The 21,600-nt window shown below is 41.6% G+C and overlaps 1 pseudogene; it reads right to left on the bottom strand.

Moving 5' to 3' along the window:
* Positions 1-1,208: 1,208 nt before the first annotated feature.
* Positions 1,209-7,094, bottom strand: LOC124704651 (annotated as a pseudogene).
* Positions 7,095-21,600: the final 14,506 nt, after the last annotated feature.

The following is a 21,600-nucleotide window of genomic DNA, read 5'->3' as shown; positions in this document are numbered from 1 at the left end:
CATCACATATGTTCTACCACTATGAAGATAGAACCAGACTAAGGCATATGTTACTAGCAGTTTCCCACTATAGCACTTAGCTACAGTAGTTCTCATGCCAAGTAGAGTGATCATTTATGAGTTGTCACTGGCAGATAACAGCAGATTTCTTACCTTCCAGTTCCACAAGAGAGAGACTAAATTAGTACTAGTTAGGTCCTTCCACTCTGGCAAGGTAAAGCAGAAGTGGGGCTTTCGTGCTTTTGATTTCAATTCATTTTTATTTCTTGGAGGCGCCACTTCTTCTCTGTTGCTAAGCTGCGGTCTTCAATAGACACAATTTTCCTATACCTACAAGAAGAAGCTTTATTCCAATTTCCAACAGCATGCAACATTTCCCCTAGTACTTTTCACTGGTTGAAGATTCTTCCGTGATAAATAAATGGTGCCTATTTCTCTTCTGCCCTCTCTGTTTCAGCTAAAAAGAACTTCTCTTAGCTGGCATTCCTCCCATGGTTAATGGGTAGCCAATCCACAAATTCTGTATATTGAAGTGTTTGTTGTACAAGCAGTCGGTGTGATGTGCAAGCTCATCAACTTCAGCAAGCACATAAGATACGAGGCACAAAATGAACAGAAGCAATAACAGCAGGGGAACACAAACAGACAGTACACGTCTCTCACTTGGGAATGCCTAGCAATTGGACAATGGGCCACCCAATAGTGGTCTGGTTACTTCAGTACTGAGATAGATTAATTGGGGCCTGTTGATAGCAATGGGAGGTTATGACGTGATAAAGACATGAGTTGAACCAGTTCGCAGTATGAACTCTGGATTTATTTTCGGGCAGCATACATGTACTGGTGTTGTAGCACGATCATTTGCTTATTATACCACCAGTCCTGAATGTCCCATACAGTTCAATAATTTGGTTCAATAGCATCAATGATCATTAAATTGGCAGATGCTAAATACTCTAATTAATCTAAGATTCTAGATCATTTTAGCATCAATGATCTAAAATGATCCACATTTCTGGTGGCTCAATTCCGTTTCGTGTCTAAGATCTTTTTCGTATTCGGTCTTCCAAATATTATTATATTAGTTACTGCGTGATACTTTTTCACCATGGTAAACGTTCAAGTAATCGATTTTTAATGATTAGAATGGAGCTGATTTGAAGGAGTCAAGGCAGTGAAACTGCGAATGTATGATAAAAGTTGTTAGGTACAAAAAGAATACCATGAGCTTACTTCAGGTTCATAAATAGCAATTAATCCCCATACAAGAAAGATCCACAGATCTGAGACTAGTAATTATCTGTTCAGACAAAGCCAGACCTGATGCAAAGATGACACAGGCCCAACAACATAACCTATACCACAAGTACTAGGGGTCATTTTAATCGTCCACTTCTGGCTTCACAAAGAATTCAATAAAAGCAATCCGGCTTGGCTGTTGAGCCCCTCTAGAAACATTATGGTAGGATTGTATACCTTGTCTAGCAACTGAAACCAGATGCTGGATTTTGAGCATCCCTCCCCTTCCAATCGTCACCTTACTCCCACGATTTTCCTTCAAGACACTACTTGGAACATTTGAGGTAGTGGCACGAAGAAACTTGTACTTATACCTAGCAGAAACCGGAGTTAGCACAAAGAAGCAGCTGAAGATTCTAGGCTTAAGAGTTTTTACCTGTACGATACTTCATGGTCACACTGGAATGCAATTAGAAGATCAGGATTTGCGTAGTAGGAGAATTCAATCTGTAGAATGGAATAAGTAGCACTGAGCTATGGACACAAATGGATACCATATAACAGAACAACTTACGACACACCTCCAAGTCACCATGCCCTTCGCCTTTGAATATTACGGAAGGAGGGTTTGGCTGAAATTGAATCTGAATGCTTGAGCCTGGCCACTCAAGGTCATCAACTGATTCTTTTAGGATGGCAGACTGACATTTAAAGAGATGAATCATTATCTCTGAGGCACTTGAAGTTAAAATTTGTAACAGTGCCCCTGAATACTGCTACGAAAAGAAATGGAGGAAGTATTGCAAGTACCCTGACAGTAAAAGTGACTGGAGTATCCCCTGCATGCTCAAAATGGTAGTCCCACGAGACAGTATCAGGAATTCTGGTTCTGATTTCTGCGTGCATACATGCATCTTGGGAGTCCACTGACCTGTGAACCAAAATACAACTCATGACCAAAAGGCCAACCAAAAATCTACTGGTAATTAATCTTTTTCTATGGTCCAATAATGAGCTACAACAATCTCCGGAATTAATTTAAAATCTCAGGATGCAGACAGGGACAGATGTCGGCGCGACCGTTCCGCCTGCGTCGCCTAAAAGGCCTAAACGGCTAAGTAGACAGGCTGCCAAAGTTAAGTGGCTTCACGGAAACGTCCGTCTCGCCCCTAGTACTCCTTGCAGCCTTGCACACGCAGCACCCAAGGTCACCTCGTTGCCGCCTGGCCACCACTTGTTCCCGCCAAACCTGTTCGACGCCAAGTTTTCCAGTATCCACCAGCACCACCTCGGGCTCGGCTCCCTTCCCGTCGCCGCCTGTGGAGCAAGATGTCGAGCACGGTGGAGGTAGCGGCAGAACACACAGTAGTGGATGGGGGAAGAAGCCGGCGGCGGAGGAGGAGAAGAACCCGGCAGGGGAGGAGGATAAGAAATCATCAAGCGAGGGCGTGGACATCCACATCAGCATAGAGGGCAAGGAGCAGGTCTGATCTCCCTCGCCACTGAAATTTTCTCCTCTTTTCTAACTCAATTATGCACCCGACAGGTACATATGAGGAGATGCAGGCAATCTAATGTGTTTCCAAACGATCCCCTTGCATAATGTTGATCTACAGAGATGACCTCCCAACAAACTTGTGAGCCTATTGACTACCTTCATCAGCACATAGTTCAGTGACATATCTGACTTGATTTTTTAGGACTTCTGCATCATGTTTCGTCTTTGAGCGCCACTAATACAGTAATATACCTACCATGTTACAAAGGCATACGATTTAGAGCTGTACTATTCACATGTGTTCCCCAATGCTTGTGAGCTGTGGACCTTTCTTGCATTCTGCTCTGGTATCCATACATTGCTTGCATGCTTCCTCAACATTCTGCATATCAGAACTGTTGGACACGCCCGTTGATCTTGTTTCTGCATATCAGAATACCCCAATATATGTGCAGCATAAATACTACTGAGGCGGCCTAGGTGAAGAGATAATCATGAAGAAAGATGGTCAGTACCAACTGGGATTGTTGGCTAGGCTTGGATAGTGCTGGGTGCTAGATAATATTCAGATTTTAGTTAGTTCAGAGTGTTGGTTTATACATTATTTTTAGATTAGGGAAGGACTTCTTAGTTGCCTGTGTGTACTAGTTTGTATGTGCATGCTTATAATTGACTCGAACTGTTCAGAAAAACATGAGACAAATATTTTCTATTTCAGATAAAAACTAGCTTCTTGGCTACCTTCTGTTGCATAATCAGAGTGATAGCAGCCAGTTTTTTGTCAATAAGAATATAAAAGGAATCTAGAGGGTTGGGTGATGAAGAATGCTAATGCAGTTGCACTATATTTTACTAGTACTTTACTGCTTTTATGTTTACTCTGGTATCAAGGAAGAGATCAAGCTTTAACTTTGCTGATGATGCTGAGAAGATCCACTTGTTGGTTGATGCAGAGGAAGACGATGTCTGAAAATCTGCAGTTGAAGAGAAATAAAGAAAGGAAAAGGAAGAGGAGGGAAATTGCATCGTGTGCTAGCTATTCAAGCATCAACTGTAGCGTCAGAATCTTCTTTTAGCGTCAGTGGAAGAATCATTAGTGATCACAGGAGCAGGCTAAAGAGTGACACAGTCGATGCGTTGATATGCCTCGAAGATTGGCTAAAGGCTGTTGGTAAGTTTTTCTAATACTGAATAGTGGAAGAATACTTGGTAAGCTGGGTAGCTAATCCTGAATATGAGAAAACAAATCCTATTAATGTTTGTCTTTGTCTCACAATGCCTCAAACTACCTAGCACATGTTCTACTAAGCAAGCAAGTGCCATGAAGATTGAAGAAACCACCATCCCTCAAAGCCAAAGGTGTGTGTAAGGCCTTAGGTGTGTGCATGGTTTTGTATGTATTGAGAGATATCTTAAATAGATGAAGTCTGTGTAAGATCTTTCCCAAATTATTCCAAGAAGAGGTTGGTGTAACCGTGTAAGAGAATTATTTAAGCTAGCTGATCTTTTTAGCAATGATGAGAAATATCATGCAATTGTTACATTGTTGCACTTGTTACCGCTGCGACAACATCATAAGGGCCGACAATATGAGCTGGACAGCTTGCTGGCACGTGCCAACTTGTTATGATCATTAATCCTTTATGATATTTTGTGCTGATAGTTAATCATATATATGATTGCCATCGATATGGTATTGTTTACTGGTTGCTGAGCTAAGCATGACCTTTATACCAACATAACATGTTGTTCATATACTGTAATTAAACCACGTGTGTTGCATATGTCCAACTACTATGTTCATGTTACTGATGACTGGTCACTCTGTTTCTTCCAGGCAGGGTTGAAGGAATGAGCAGTTGTGATTCTCACTGACTTAGTTGCATCAACGTGGCCAGTGATTTTTTATACTTTATTTGAATGAACTCACTGGATGCATGCCTTGGTCTACCAAAGTTTCTATTGTTTATTGTAATAAAATGTTTCTGAATACCTAAAGCAAGAAATTCGAGCTCCTTAAGATCTGGTACCTTATTTCCTATATATGGTTATGGTTGTGGCCAACGAACGATTACTCAATAAATTGCCAGCTTGATGGTTCTCCTCTTCTATTGGAAATGAAATGCTCCCAGTTTTGTGGGTAAGCTCTTGTGTTCTACGCATGCCTGGCTGTCAGTGTAACCGAGGCTCGTTGTTTGCAACTGCTGTGAGTTTTTTGATAAACTGTTTTTGACCAAATGAGTCAAGTAAGGATCTTTGGGAATGCATTTTTCTTTATAGTGGTTATTCATATTTTCAATAGTAATATTGGTCTAGCAGAGCCATGTTCTGTTTTGATGGACTGGCACTTTTATCTGGCCAAAGCAACTAAAGGCTACTGAAAATAGCCTGGAGCTAAAAGCTAAGCAGCTAGTAGTATACTGTACCAAGCATGCAGCTAGCATCTCTCGAAAAAAGCATGCAGCTAACAAAAAAACATGCAAACACGGGCGCCGCTAATCCAACGGTTACTGTTAGTGGACGAGGTGGACCGGTCCGCCCACATCCTGATTAAAATTTAAGCTGAACACAACGCTCAATTATTATTATTTTGACAAGTATGAGAAGGTAGGAAGATGAACTGTAAGAGCCTATTTACTAATCTCATTATAGAATGTGATTGATCAATTCATCTGAACGTCAAGGTAAGGTATAGTAATATAAGTGTATGGAGTCCTAAGTATGAACATCTAGCTATTAATATTTTATTCAGCAAAGTATCCAAATATCCACCAAATCAGCTTTATAAAGATTATAATCAGGACGCAATTCATCCGACACGGTTATGCAAATGTCTGATACGTTACATCATCAATAAGAACTTAAAAGCGAATAGTATTGCAAATACAAGGAGGAACAAACTGTTAAAGGCAGAGAGGGTTCATACTTGAGGAGAAGCTGCATGTCAGGGCCAGGATACCGGATCTCGACAGAGGAAGCGCACCCTGGGACCGAGAACATGTTGAGGCAATCAACAAGGAGCCCCAGGCTGAGACCGAACCGTGGACGCCCCTCCGCCGCGTAGTCGTACTCCACAAACAGCTGCAGCAACCAATCACCACAAAATAAATTTCAACATCCGAGCGCCACATAGGAATAAACACAAACAGTGGGCGGGCATGCACACACGAACCTCGCTCTTCAGGTAGACCTTGGCCTGGAGGCAGCCGCTCTCCTCCACGATTACCACGACGCCGTGCTCCGACAGCTCCACCACCGCGTCCTGCGCAACATGGGCAGGATTTTCACGCCGGGTCGCTCATGATGGTTCGCAGACCGCCGGCGTTTACAGGATGGGGACGAAAGGGCTAGCTTAGCTGACCTGGTGGCGCTTCCAGCGGACGCAGGAGAGGGCGTCAACCATGCCCTGGACGCAGTCCAGCACGCAGACGAGGTCCGGCGCGTCGTCGCCGCGGCCGGACGTCGTGGAAGAACTCATCTCTCCTAGCCTCGCCGCCGCTGGATTTTCCCGCGCTTTCTTCCTACCCCTGCTGGCCCAGGCAAATCCTATACACCGACCAGGTCGGTGTATACGGATCGCCGCACAACCTCTCCGAGCATGGGCCAGGCCCATATAGCACGTTGGTTTTTCCGTTAGCTGCGGGTTTTTTCGTTTTTTCAAGTTTTTGCTGGTTTTGTTCGGTTTTTCTTTTCGGTTTCCTTTTTTCCTTTTCTGTTTTCTTTTTCTGTGTTTATTTTTTTATCGTTTTATTTTTCTGTTCAAAAATAATTTTTGAAAATTTTCAAATTTTAAAAATGTTCAAGTTTGAAAATTGTTCATATTCAAAAGTTGAACAAATTTCGAAATTAAAAAAAGTGTAATTTAAACAAATTTTGAAGTTTGAACAAATTTTGAGTTTTGAACGAATTTCGAAATTTGAACAAATTCAAAAATCGTTCAATTTTCAAAATTTGTTCAAATTCGAAAATCGTTCGATTTCAAAATTTGTTCAAATTCAAAAATCGTTCGATTTCAAAATTTGTTCAAATTCGAAAAATCGTTCAATTTTCGAAAATTGTTCAAATTCGAAAATCGTTCAATTTTAAAATTTGTTCAAATTCGAAAAATCGTTCAATTTTTAAAATTTGTTCAAATTTGAAAATCGTTCAATTCGAATTTTGTTCAAATTTGAAACTGTTCAGATTTAAAACAGAGAAAACATGAGAAAAGAAAAAAGAAAAACACACTTGGGCCGGCCCGTCCGCACCAAATCCACAGCAAACTGTCTCAGCAAATTGTGGGCCGGCCCAACAAGGGGGTGGTCGGTGGCTGCTATACACCGACCAGGTCGGTGTAAAGCAGCTCCCGCTGGCCCATTCCTCACGATTGTAGACTTAGGTACTAACTGGGCCAGAGCACAGTGCCTACACTAGCCCTTATTTGGGCCCACCCATGTTGGCCATTCCTTCTTTTTTATTCTCCCGGCTGTAGCCAGTCCTATACACCAACCAGGAAAACTCTATACACCGACCAGGTTGGCGCGGGGCGCGCCTACCTCCGGCTCATTAGGCTAGCCATAGTGCTAGTATCATAGCTAGTATCATGCACATTGGTCCCACAAAAATGCTGATGTGGCAGCTAATTAAGGAGGAGAGAGGAGATTAGAGTAACATAGGTAGATACTGTATCATAGCGCATGTCACGAGAAAAGTTAATGCCAAACAAATCTTGTGCACAAATTTGCATTGAGATTCTAAAAAACAATAAATATAGCATGACTATGATACTACTTCATGATACTAAGCACTATAGAGATAGTATCATACACAAATATCATATGCATGATACTACTACATGATACTTACCACTATGACCAGCCTTAGCGGGAGCGAGTAGACATCGCCTGAAGGCAATTCCAGGTGGGCCGGTCCACTAATTTATTCAGTCGGTCGAAATAAGTAAAATATTTTGTCGGAATGAACACAAATCGAGGTGAAGGTCACTCGTTCGAGAATCCGCCCCACGACTGAGTGGACGCCAGTTCGAACCCTAGTGCCTGAAGGATTTTCAACGTTTTTATGAATGTGACACAAAAATATTCAAATTTTAAAATTTGCTCGAGTTTGAAAGTTTATTGAATTTAAAACATTGCTCAAATTTGAAATTTCCTCAACTTTAAAAATTCTCGAATTTCAGATTTGTTCGAATATGAAAAATACAAGATTTTGAAATTAACTCGAATTTAAAATTTGCTCAACTTTTAAAAATGCTCGAATTTAAATTTGCCTGGATTTAAAATTTGCTCTCTAGTTTAAATTTTGCTCCAATTTAAAATATGCTCAAAACAGAAAAAGACAAAAACATAAAATTAAAAAGAGGAAAAACCGAAAAGGAAACCCGAAAACGACAGAACCAAAAAAAAGAACCGAAGAAAAAAAAGAATATCCGTACCCATTACCGCAATGGGCCGCGGCCCGCTCGCTCCCGCATGCGTCCCGGGCTTAAATACACCACGCTAATGGGTGGGAAATAGGATTTTCCAACGGCGCAAACCGCGCCATACGGGCCAGCCCACTTAGGTGCGGGCTTCCTCTTTTTACGTTTTTTCTTTTCTTTTTTAACCTTTTATGTTTCTTTTTTCCTGTTTTTGTTTTTCCTTTTTTTATGTTACTTTTATTTTTAGCGAAAAATACAAAGATTTTAAAATGTTCAAATTTAAAAAATATTCAAATTTTGGAAATATTCAAACTAAAAAATGTTCATATTTGAAAAATGTTCAAGCTTAAAAAAACAATTTAATTTTTTTCAAATTAAAAAATGTTTATTTTATAATTTCTTGAAATTAAAAAAGTTTACTATAAAATTGTTCAAACTAAAAATGTTCAACTTAAAATTTGTACATATTTTGTTTAAGAAAATAAATTTTAAAAATCAAATTGTAAAAAAAAGATATTTTTGAAAAATGTTCAGATGAAAAAATATATTTTAAAAAAATATTGTTAAAATATAAAAATTGTTTAAGTATGAAATTTTCCAAAATTCAAAAATTGTTCAAATATAAAAATTGTTCAAATTTGAAAATTGATCAAATTTTAAAAATGTCAAATTCGAAAATTGGTCGTACATAAAAAAATATTTATTTTTCGAAAATAATGTTATTCAAATTTTAAACTTCGAATTTAAAAATATTTGCTTTTAAGAATCGTAAAAAGAAAAAGTATAAAAGAAAAGAAAAAAACGAAGAAAAAATAAAGAAAAGGTGAAACGAAATTTGGGCTGCCCCAAAGTACCCGCCTTGGGCTGTGCGGCGCTTGGTCCGTGCCGACCAGGTCGGCATACAGCATCCCCCACCGACCAGGTCGATGCCTACGAGGCACCACACACCCTGGTCGGGTATTGGGCCTAGCCCATTTAGCTTTTCTTTCTTCGTTTTCATTTTCCTTTTCGTTTTATGCTTATGTTTATGTTTATGTTTTTTATTTTTATTTTTTCTTTTTATCTGTTTTTTTCTTTTTTCCTTTTGTATTTATTTTTTTGTTCAAATTCTAAAAAAAATCAAATTTAAGAACTATTAAAATTCGAAAAAATTAAACTCGGAAATTGTTCAAGTATGAAATTTTTACAAATTCGAAAATTATTCAAATATAAAATTATTCAAATTTGAAAAAAAGGTTAAAATTTTAAAAATGTTCAAATTCAAAAATTGTTCATATATAAAAATATTTATTTTTCAAAAATAATGTTTTTCAAATTATGGAAAATATACAATTGAAAAATATGTTCATATTAAAAAATCATTTTGTAAAAAAGTGTTAAGATTTTTTAGAAACTATATCCGAAAAAAGTTTAGATTAAAATTTTAAGCTTTTAAAAATTTAGAAAAAAGAAATGGCACAAAAGGAGAAAAACGAAAAAATCAAGGAAAAATATGATGTGGGTAGGCCGACCCAACACACACCCTAAGGTGTGAGGCACCCGGTGTGCACGATCCAGGGTGTTGTAGCACATGCTTCAGCCAATCCTTATTTCCCGCCTAGCAGCGGGGTGAAATACGGGAGCACGCGTGCAGGAGGAGCGGGCCGCGGCCCATCTAGCTTGGTTTTCTTGATATTAATTTTTCTTCGGTTATTTTATGGTTTGGTAGATTTTCCCTAAATTTTATGTCGGTTTTCCCTTTTTCTTTTTTCTTTTTTCTTTTTTCCTCTTTTTCGCTTTTCGCTTTTCCTTTTTATTTTCGTTTTTATTTTTCTGTTTGCCTGATTTACCCTTTTTTCTTTTTGTGTTTTCTGTTTTGAACATATTTTCCAAATTAGAGCAAACTTAAATTCAAACAATTTTGAAATTCGAGCCAAATTGGAGAAAATTTTAAATTTGAGAAATTTTTCAAATTAAAACATTTTATAATATGTATATGCTTTTTGAATCTGAACAATTTTTTCTTTTTCTGCTTTGAACATATTTTTCAAATTCGAGCAAATTTCAAATATGAGCCAAAATTCGAGCAAATTTTAAATTTGAGTAAATTTTCAGACTTGAACATTTTTTTGGATCTGAAAAATTTTCGAGTTTGATTTTTTTGATTTTATACAAATTTTGATTAGGTTCGGATTTTATACAAATTTAAAAATATAAGCTTGCAACCGGTGGACATGGGGTTCAGACTCAGGTTTAAGCCGTGCTGGAACGAAGATGGAACTTGTGGGCTGGCGCTCGAATATTGTACAAAAATTGCGAAACGCGGTTATGTTATAACCAAGCGAACGAATTATGGGCCGGCCAGAAACAACCAACGTGTGTGTGCGTGTCCTACAAAGGTACTATAATGAGCAATGAATAGGGAAGGTGTTATCCACCGAGCTGGTCGGCGCTGATGCGGTTGCTGCACACCCCCGCGCGCCTCGTGTTACAAACTAGGCCGCAACCCAAATTAGGTAAGACATTTTTTCTTTTTCGTTTCTTTTTCCTGTTGTTTAAAAAAATCTTTTTAATAAAATCTAAACATTTTGCATATTTAAATATTTTGAAAATTTGAACATTTTTTAAAAATCATTTTTACAAATCATTTTTAAAAAATCTGAACATTTTTCAGATTTAGACAATTTTTAAATTTGACAATTTTTAGATTTGAACTTTTTCATATTTGAACAATTTTCATAAATTAAATCATTTTTACAGAACTTTGAACATATTTTAGATATGAACGGATTTCAAATTCAAACTTTTTTCAGATTTGAACAATTTTAAAATATAAACATTTTGAAAAATAATCTAAACATTTTCAGATTTGATTTTTTCCAATTTCGAACATTTTTAGATTTGAACAATTTTCAAATTCAAATATTTTTTAGATTTGAACAATTTCTAAAAATGAAACAGGAAAAAAACAGAATAGACAAAACGATTCAAAAAAAAGACCAACACCCGAACTAGGTCAGTCCGTACCGCGCGGTGATGTGCGACCTGCAGGATGCACTACCTGGTCGGTCGGTGTATAGCATTTGCCATGAATAGTTTTTTTTTTTAGAACTATTTGCCATGAATAGGTTTTTTTTTTTTTTTTTTTTTGAGCGTTATTTGCCATGAATAGGTGCTCCCCATGCTTTGTACAAGGACTTTGCATGCAGGCTTAGACATTGACAGCCTGGCTTTAGCCTGGGCCTAAGTTTTCTACTACAGGATTTCTCTGGCCCGGCATGGCGTGAGTTGTGCATGCAGCCCATCCTAGCCTTGGACCCGATAGCATTCAATCGTCAAATGCTTAAATGTTTGAATAAAGCCGACCTAACAACCCGTCTACAACGAGCTCATTGTATGGCTTTGGCTTTACATTAATTTTAGGTGACATAGCATAAGTATGTCTATGGAGCCAGCAAACAGCTACATTGAGTATTAATCCTTTGGGAAATTCTTTGGAAACTGAAAGTACCGAGCAAAATCAAAATTTTCGTATGGAAGGCTCTCCATGGAATTGTCCCGGGTTTATCTATTCTTGCTAATAGACATATTCATGTATCTACTCAATGCCCTGTTTGTTCTATCGGTGCCGAAGACATTTGACACCTAATGTTTACAAGGTCAAAGAGCCCAAGGAAGTGTGGCGCTCGCCGGGTTTGCAGAATGTGATTAATTCAGTTTTTTTCAAGTAGACAGATCTGCTTCAGTTATTTTGAAGGAACTGTTATGGAATCCACCCAACAATCTATCTTCCTTGGCTGACCTTTCGCATATTGATCTGAAGGAATTAATCGTTGTGGGAGCTTGGTATATATGGTGGCAACGACGTGAACATGTCAAAGGTGAGAGTATTGCTCCGCTGAATCGTACGGCTTTCACTATACAAGCTCTAGCTATGAATTTTAAAGGAGCTGCTAAAGGTGCAATCCCGCGTGAGGTTCAATGGATTTGACTAAGACCAAATACATACAAGCTGACTATTGACGCTTGTTTGTTTCCAAATGGTACTGGAGCCATGCGAGCCATTCTTCGAGACTCAAAGGGACATGATGTCGCCGGATTAAGCAGGGTTCTTGGTCAGATTCTGGGTCCCACTACGGTAGAGGCTATAGCACTTCAAAACGGTCTCCAGCTGATTGAAGATCTGGGTTGTGCTCCAGTCGTTATTGAGACTGACTCGCTCGAGCTCGTGCAAGCATATAATGAGATCATTGATATTTGGAATCCATATATACGGCAATATTGATTGACTGTTTCCAAAGGGCGAGAGGAATTGGACAGGTTACGGTTCAACAATGTTTTAGGGAGGCAAATGGCACTACACACCACCTAGCTAGGATTACTTATGATTCAAATAGTCCTATTTTTTTTGGGATGGTGATCCACCTACTTATCTAAATTCAGTTGTAACAAACGATGTATCCGTTTTTTAGATGAAATAAAGCGCTTTCAAAAAAAGTATTATTCTTGCTTAAAAAACGCGGCATGTGACCCCATGTGTCTGTGGGGCGCCATGGATCATTGGTTCGATCCTTCCATTTGCATTCAGGCTAAACGATAGCAGAAGATGTGTACTGTGTACACACAGATTGCTCTTTATCCCAGTGTCTCTAGCTAGGTTCGGTCGGCAGACGGCTTTCGCAAAGTTTGAGAGGCAGCAGCAGGTTGGGCATATGATATCCTTTACTCATGCATCCACGGAGAAAAGGCGATAGATTGAATTAGGTCTGGCCGTCTGTGTCGTCAATTGTAAGGTAACAGGATCACATGACGCTCTCATCTCATTAGTTTTCTGGTTCTATAGATTTAATAAAACTTGAAAAGGAAAGATAGACGCCAAAGCGCAAGAACCAAAATCCACATCGTGAACGAACACCTCCACCGGGACGGACCCAGCCGCCGCGAACTATAGGGTGGACGTGCGCGCGCCCCTTGTGACAGCAACAACAAATACTGATCGTACTACGTACTACTTAGCAGGCAGGAACGTTCGTTGGTTTTACCTGAAGCCCTACCTATCGATGGTTCGTCAGCAAGCACGTAATAGCAGGTAGCAGCCCAGGTGCAGGGGCAGGCGCGTCCCTCTCCGACTGGATTACGTGCGATCGTCACCAAGTTTAGGTTCTCGCGGACTTGTTGTCACTGGTCGTCTGCTGAAACGCAGCTTTCCCGCGTAGCGTTCGTCGGAAAGCCCCTCCATGCTCCGTGGAATTTAACAAGTCTTGTGTATGTTATCAACAGGTGTGATTGTGCTTTCCTGATCGTTCCGGTCATGCGTCAGTTAAAGCGAGCTTAAAAAAACCCATCCCGTGGATCAGTGATTCTGAAAGATTTCGGTAGAATATGTGGAGCATTGGAATTTGGAAGCATGCGGTGCGGGGCGTTCCCGGGCAAACCCGGCCGTCTGGCAGCTGCTCGTCCTAGGCCTCTCTAACAGATGGATCAAACATAGTTTACAGTCACAACTAAACAAGGTTCACAATCAATAAAAGCAAATGACGTCAAAGGAGATGACTGTTTGTTTTCTACGTAAGTTCACATATAGTCAACCAAAATTTGTGATTTGCCCGACCATAGATCTCATGGTGCACAAGGAATTGCTCAAACATTGACTGTCAATATACCCTGAAATCGGCACATTACACATTGTTTAATCCTCACACATTGTTTAATGCATCATTGTTGTAGCAGGGTTTCGAGCAATACCCACCAAATGCCGCTCAACATCCTTCTTACAAATCTCTTGTTCTTTCGCAAACCTCCGATATTTCTCTTTCGAAGGCTCGCGGAATTTCTTCACAAATGTAGACCACCAAGGATAGATTCCTTCGGATAGGTAATACCTCTTGTTGTATGCATGGCCATTAATCTCATAATGAACGTCTGAGACATTGCCTTATGCAAGTCTAGAAAAGGCCAAAGAGAGCTCCGGCATGTTAATGTTATTGTGAGAACCATCCATACCGAAAAAAGAGTGTCAAATTCAAAAATCTTGGAATGTAGCAGTCTCATATTTGATTGTGCACCCATCAACATGTACATCGAGTCAAGGCATGTGTTATCGCTCATACGCATATACTCATCAACAAGATCACCGGCAACTCCATATGCAAGCATGCGAATAGGTGCATGGCATTTTGCCAAGAAGAGAAGCCAATGTTACAAGAGGCAACATTCTTGCACTGGAAGTACGGATCGTGCTCCCTCGCTCCTTCCAAATAGTCATGAACATTTTTTACATCCGAAAGCGGCGTTGAAAAGTGTAAAATAGGTATAGCGCATTAGTAGGATGTAAGTAGTCTTTGTAGAGTGGGAGCATGATCATCTCCTCCATTATGGTCCAAATTTGCCCATCATCCCTTCACCAAGGTCTTCAACTTTGGCAGATGCTTCTCGTTAAGGATGAGGGTTGTCGCCACCATAAAAACATCGGTATCATCGTCGGAGTCGTGGTGTGATTATGTATCAATGAAATGATTGTAGAAATTCTTGATTGAGCTACTATCCATCCATGTACAAAATAAAGGAAAATGGTCATATAAATGGCCCCTAGATCATTGTTCATGCCGACGCAAATGGGGATCCAAATAGAGACCGAGTTCGTACATGAAATTCGGTCGGATAAATGGCCAAACATATCGTTGGTGACGTAGATCATCGGCGAAGTCGACTATCCTGGACGAATTTGGGAAGAGGGCCGCAAAAAGGCAACCATCCCCGGCGACGGCGTTGAGCGAGGTGGTGGCGGAGGCTGGGACAAAGACACGGGGCGACGATGGGAAGGTTACATGGTCTGGGCTCCTTAGGCGGTGGCTAGGACAAAGACACGACACGATGATGGAAAGGCTACATAGCTTAAAGGACGAGATGTCACCTAGAGGGGGTGAATATGCGTTTTAAAAACTATTACGGATTTGGCTCGTAAGAATGCGGAACTAAACTAACGTTTATTTTACAAGTACAAAACCTAAATATGCTAGGCTCAACTAAGTGCAACAACAACATAGATAAGCTAGATAGGCACAAGATATATGTAGCAGAAGTGATATCAAGATATATGTACTTCAAGCACGATGGCTATCACAAGAAAAGTAAACTCGAGTATAGAGATAACCGAAGCACTCGGAGACGAAGATGTAATCCCATATTCCCCCACACAAGGTGAGGTACGTCATGTTGGAGAGATGCGGGCACCACGAAGGTCTCCCGAACGTCACGAAGGCTCACCTTCTTCTCCAAGCCAATATCACGAAGGACAAAGGCCTTTCTCTTATGGTTAGCTTTTCCTCCACTCTGGAGATGGAAAGCTCCACAACCACTTCACAAGCTCCACGAAAGAGAAGCCCGGGCCTCTTCACAATCTTTCACGAAGAGGTCACCGGAGCACCAACCGCCAAGCCAACTAGGAGGTCACCCCTCCAAGAGTAACAAGCTCACGGTCTCTCACTCGAACTAATCATAATGCAGAGCTCAACGCTTATGCAAGAATGCAAAAGCATGAACATCAAAGGTGTTGAAATCTTTCAGACTCAAATCCCACCAAAGCAACAAGTGCTAGGGAGAAATTAGAGAGGAAGAACAAAGAAGGAAATTAAAAAATGACTCCAAGATCTAGATCCCACCGCTCACACAGAGGAGGAATGGATTGGTGGAGTTGTAGATCTGGATATCCTCTTTCAAATCCCTCAATAATATGCAAGAATGATAGGAGGGATGGAGAGGAAGCAAGTTTTTGAGGTTCAACAATTGAGTAGGAGAGAGAGAGAGCGCGCAAATATACTGGTTGACCTTTACCTCCTCAAGGAGGAAGCAGGACTATTTATAGTCCAAGGGGGAAAACTAGCCGTTCGGGGAATTCATGCGACCCATACCGGCGGTAAAACAGGCACCGCTGATTCACACGCCGGAATGGTCCGGGGAGCAAACCGGCTGACCAAACCCACGGCCGGAAATCTCCAACACACAAGGCTGGACCGGTTCCCTCGCCCTAACAAGACCGGCTCACCGGCTTTGCCGGCACAACGTACTGGTACATGTTCTGGCGAAACTGGAACCATTTTGGCTCGCCGAGATATTCCAGCAGGAGAGCCAGCACCACCGGTTTCAGCGCTAAAATCGCCTGAACCGCTCAAACGCAGTTTTCTCGAAAGAACTTAACTTTGACAAAGTTCCCGAACTCCGATTGAGATGAAACCAATTTTTTTTAGAAATATTGAGACTCCTCACATAATATTTTTAGATGATTTTAGAGAGGAAGCCTCTCAACGTCAAGAAACGGTAAAGACGTCCAAACTCGAAAACGCAATAGAAGATGCATACGAATTCCGTTTTCGGTGAACTCGGGCTTATTGAAAAGCTAGGAACAAGCTCAAGAACCTCACACAGAGAAACACCAAGAAGAAACAAGAGTATAGGGAAAATTATGCGATCAAATTACCAACGAAAAGCCCCTCTTGATAGTGTGGTTATCTATCCTATAACCCGATCTCTCAACAACCAGCTTGAGACCGGTAAAAGGAAAACCTAGAAAGGCCATACCCTTGCCTTGCGCATCCCGCTTGATCTTGATGATAACGCTTCAAGCTCCACTCAAACCAAAATGCCTCACTTGATCGGTGTTGCTTCGTAGACTCACAATTGCTCCCCCACACACCATTATGTGATAGCTCCATTGAGGCACATCTTCATATGTCCATTATCACCAAATGGACAACAAGCTTCAAGCATGATATCGTTCTCGATATGCTCACCTTGAACTTTCCCTTCTCAGTCTTGATGACATGCAAGATTGATGTCATCCTCTCATGTGCTATATGAGATCATACTCTTGATGCATGCCCATGGAAAGATACCTAAACCACATAGACAACACAAATGCACATATATAGTGGGTTAGCTCATGAAACATAATTGACAAGGCTTACCGCCCACAAGATCACATGAACCAAAGTGGTACAATCTTTATGCTTCATGTGTTGACCAACTTGAATTTAATTCTTCACTCTTAGTCTTGGTCAACCTCGTATCTCTTCATGCTCTATCATAATATCTTGATCATTCACTGCTTAACACGTAAGCTAGAGCATTGATAACTTGAGTTCCACACACGAACTCCACCTTCATTTCTTCTTCTTGATCATATCATATTTTTCTCTTCAAATCGATGATCTTGATGCCAATACCAAAGGTGTATCATTATATTCATGGCATCCACACTTGAATCCAACACATGGAATACAAGCAAGACCTATGGCACATTCCTTCATATAAACACAATGAAAACATTAGTCTATAGAGGATTATCATTAATTAGCAAAAACACACTTATGGGCAATGCACCCTTACAATATCCCGGGCTCCTTAGGCATCAAAAAGTGCGTACAAACAACGATAGCAAGAGGAATGGCCTCTGGCACAAAAGGGCCCAAGCGGGTTGATACGCTACCGGCGAGAAACGGCGTAGGCGATTGTGTCGTGGCGGAGAGTTAGGGGAGCGATTTGAGGATGTATTGTTTTGAATGCCACCGATGGAAGGGCCGTTACGAACAATAATGGTATGTGCACAGACGTGGATGTTGTCTTTGTGACCATATTTCCAGCATAAATTTGGGTTAGAAATAGGTTATCCCATTCTGTTCGGTGTCACTCGCTCCGTTTGAGTTGCCCGGCTAAGCCATGGTATTGTTCATGTGGACACGTTCAGTCACGGCCCGTTTTCTTTGAGATGTCGTAACTTATAGTATCTCATCCGTCGGTCAGATGGTGCTTTCCAAAAGATTTCCGTCACACGTTATTTAGAGTTCCATCCTGTTTGTTGTCTACTCCCTCCATTTCAAGAATAAGCCGTTATCGTACTCCGTATTTTATCTTTAACCAAAAGTTACTTTAAATATATAAATATTCTTGGTATAAATTGGCATCATTATAAAGTGTTCTTCACGGATTCAGCGGTACTACTAATTACGTCCAATATAATTAAAATTTTATTTATCATTTTTTTATAAAATTTGTCCCTAAATACATGTGTGTCTCATTCGGAGCCACAGTATGGCTCATTCAGAAAGATTACAGTAGTGCTCCTAGAATGTAGATACCGAGTACTGGTATTATTTGCAGCATTGGAAGCATGCGGGGCGGGGTGTTCCTGGGCACACCTGCCTGGTGCTGCTAGTCCTACTACTACGCCTCTTTTCCCTGATCGATCCAGTCGCTGGCGGGCACGGGTAGAACTAGACAAACATAATGTCGCTATTCAGGTGTCAGTCTATCAGCGATCGGTGCGGCGACGACACATGTATCGAGGGGAAGAGATGCGGAACAGAGATAGGCGCGCAGATGGGCGTAGGGCGGCGCCATGTTCCTGCTCGGCGAGACCTGTGCTGACGCTCGCTGCTGCTTGCAGAATGCATATGGGTCGTGGCTGAACCTGCATCGTCGGACGGCTGGGCGGACGCCCGGCGGTGCGTAGCAGGCGGGGCGGATAGCGTGCGGTGTCAAGTTTTGGTTTGGCCGATCGAGGGGAGGAGTTGCAGCAGCAGAGTGATGATGATTGCCGTCCTCCACAAGACCACAAGCTACAGACGGAGGAGGTGGATCGGCAGGATCGCCCAATCGGGTGGAGAAGAAAGAAAGAGACGGGGATATGGGAGGGGCCGGTGAATGGTCTCTGCACGACGGCGGTGGTCGTCCGCGTCCGGTGCAAACGCAATCGGGCCGGGCGGAGAAGAAAGAAAGAGACGGGGAATGGGATGGGGAAGAAAAGGAGCAAGGAAGCCGAGTGCATGCAGTGTTGTGTTGCTGCCATCGCCTAGGCGTAGCGCACGGAAGAAGATGCTACGAAAACGTCGCTGGACGCTGGCGGCGTGTGTGGACTTGGGTACCACGCTGGCAGTTTGGCAGATCGCGTCTGCCCCGGGTCATGCCCTCCCCGAGCGTCGCCGCCGACCGAGGGGCACCTTTCATCCACAGTCGCCTTGGTACGACTTGAGATTTTCTTCGCGCCTAGCTAGGTCGATCGTAACACGTCGTCTACAAAGCCACCGTACAACTCTAGGATTGGATACAACGTGTCTTTCCTACACATCAGCCATGAGGTATTAGCGGCGTGTTTCCTTTGCGGCCAAACTTTGTTGGGCCTAAATATTTTGACAAAAGTGGTACGTGGCTGAGAAATTGGAGCCGACAGATCTTGACAAAAGGTCCTAGTGCTATGCTAAATTCTCATGATTTGGCTCGATAAAGTGTGTCCCCGCCTCTGCATCGGTCTTGAACGTGCCTAGGTTTGCAGGTCGTAGCCTTGGAGCGTGGCTCGCTCCCTACCCGAGGACTTGCCGTGGGAAGGTGCTCGGGCCCCAAGTCCCGTTGGCAGACATGGTGGATGATGTTCCGCCATGCTAGCGACCTCCATGGTTTTGCATTGACAGCCATGGACGCGGCTTTCTCCTATCTAGGCGTATCATGGCTTAGCGGTGGCAGCTCTTTGCCTCCTTGCAAGTTGCCGCCTGCCCAGTTGCCACGCTTATGTCGCGGATTGTGCATGTGTGGTACCCTAGTATGAAATTGGTTTGCCTTGCTCTTAGGTGGCACCGCTGGACGGTGCCCTTCGGTTCCGCTTGTGGTTATCGCTCCACGCGTGTGCTTCCTAAAGCTATCAGGTGTGGACTCGGTTTCATGATGCCCTTTCACTTGAACCTATCTTGTAGAGGTTGCAAAACCTCATAAGCCAAAAATAAATATTATTGCCCCTCACGTGGTGACCATCCGAACAAAAATCCTCAATATGAGGCCCACACGGGCACACCTCCGCATTTATCCCCACTTTGAAAGTACATGGGCCAAGGCCCACTCTCTCCAACAAATCTTTCAGAAGAGACTTCCCCGGTTCGAATACATTCACCGTATGTGTCACGAGTCATCGATGGAGTCCCCGTTGATGGGAGAAACAGACGAGAGTGGGGAAGCAAATTTGATGCACATGAGCACCAGTGCTCTCAGTTTTTAAAATATTTAAAAACTGAATTTATGCATTTCAACAAATCATCACATTTATTCCATGAATACATACACATATTCTGAATATTCATGCAAAATTTCGGTAGAAATTGCATTGTATTTTGAGCTACAGGAAAAAAAACAAATTTGTGGCTACGTATAGAGGTATATATTTGTCAGAAATTTGTCTTTTTTGTATAGCTTAAAATATAACATATTTTTCTTCAAAATTTCTACCGTACCTTCAGAATGTTTATATGTATGTGGGTATTTAATTTCATATTTTTTAAATCCAAAAAAATATTTTTAAAAAAAATCAGGAGCACTGGTGCTCATGTGCCAAATACACTTTTCGCGAGAGTGGCTGCTATATAGAGACCGAGTCTAGAGCGTGTCGTACGTCGCGGCCTCCATTGAAAATCTCGATATTTGCGGACTCGTTGCCTTCGTATCAACGCCGGAACAATCCCGGCCGGCCGGCGCCTGGCCAAGCATTCGTCTCCTCGACTCATCCTCGCGATTCCTTTCATTTCGATTTGGTTTTTTTTTCGTGGGTGCGTCGGAATCAGTGGAAGATGCTTTTCCAGCTAGCGTAGAGGCGGAGTAGACCGCAAGAGAGCGCGAGAGAGATAGAGGTGGGCCCATGCATCCACGCGGCGTATCGACGCGGTCCTGCCACGGATCTTGATTGGGTTCTTCCCGTGCCACGGACAGGCCACTTTCGTCGGATTCTTCGCGGATGGAAAGCCAAAGAGAGCAACACGCCGTGGATCGCTGCCAACCTGACACAAAGGGATCTATCTATCTATCTATCTTTTCTTTCCTAGCAGCGGCCTCGTTTTGCTGCCAGGGGTATCTCTTTTTTCTCATTTCGCTTTTGTGCTTTGTGAAGGTGAAGGGCGAAAAGTGTCTTTAGCTCATGGGCACCAGTGCTCGTGCTGTTTAAAAAAAATAAAAAATCATACATATTTATTTAACAAAATTTGAAAATAAATTGAGACATAATAAATGACGCAACCTACAAGCATGTAAAATTTTAATATAAAATTCTTTATATTGTAGACTACATAAAAAAGACAAAATCTGTTAAAATTTGGAGATTTGAAATATGCATACCCAGATCCACACATTTGTTATTTTTGTGTAGCCCAGAAATTTTTGTATTTGAAATTAAAATTTTGCACGTTTATGGAACAATTCATTGGCTACACCATGATTTTTTTTCTAATTTTTTTGAAACACATAAATGTGACTTTTATTTTTTCTAAACTAGCAGGAGCACTGGTGCCCAGGAGCACCAAATCTCTGTCCAGGTGAAGGGTCCCTTTCGAGTCACATACATTACTTTTGAAGCTAGTTTGGTTGCTCCCATGGGTTTCTCCTCCCTGGTGCGACTTGGCCGCCTTCAGCCTGCGTGCGAAAATACAACCTTAGAGCA

This window comes from Lolium rigidum, chromosome 1 (genome assembly GCF_022539505.1).
Source record: "Lolium rigidum isolate FL_2022 chromosome 1, APGP_CSIRO_Lrig_0.1, whole genome shotgun sequence".
NCBI classification, from domain to species: Eukaryota; Viridiplantae; Streptophyta; class Magnoliopsida; order Poales; family Poaceae; genus Lolium; species Lolium rigidum.
This window is presented reverse-complemented; position numbering and strand designations above follow the sequence as displayed.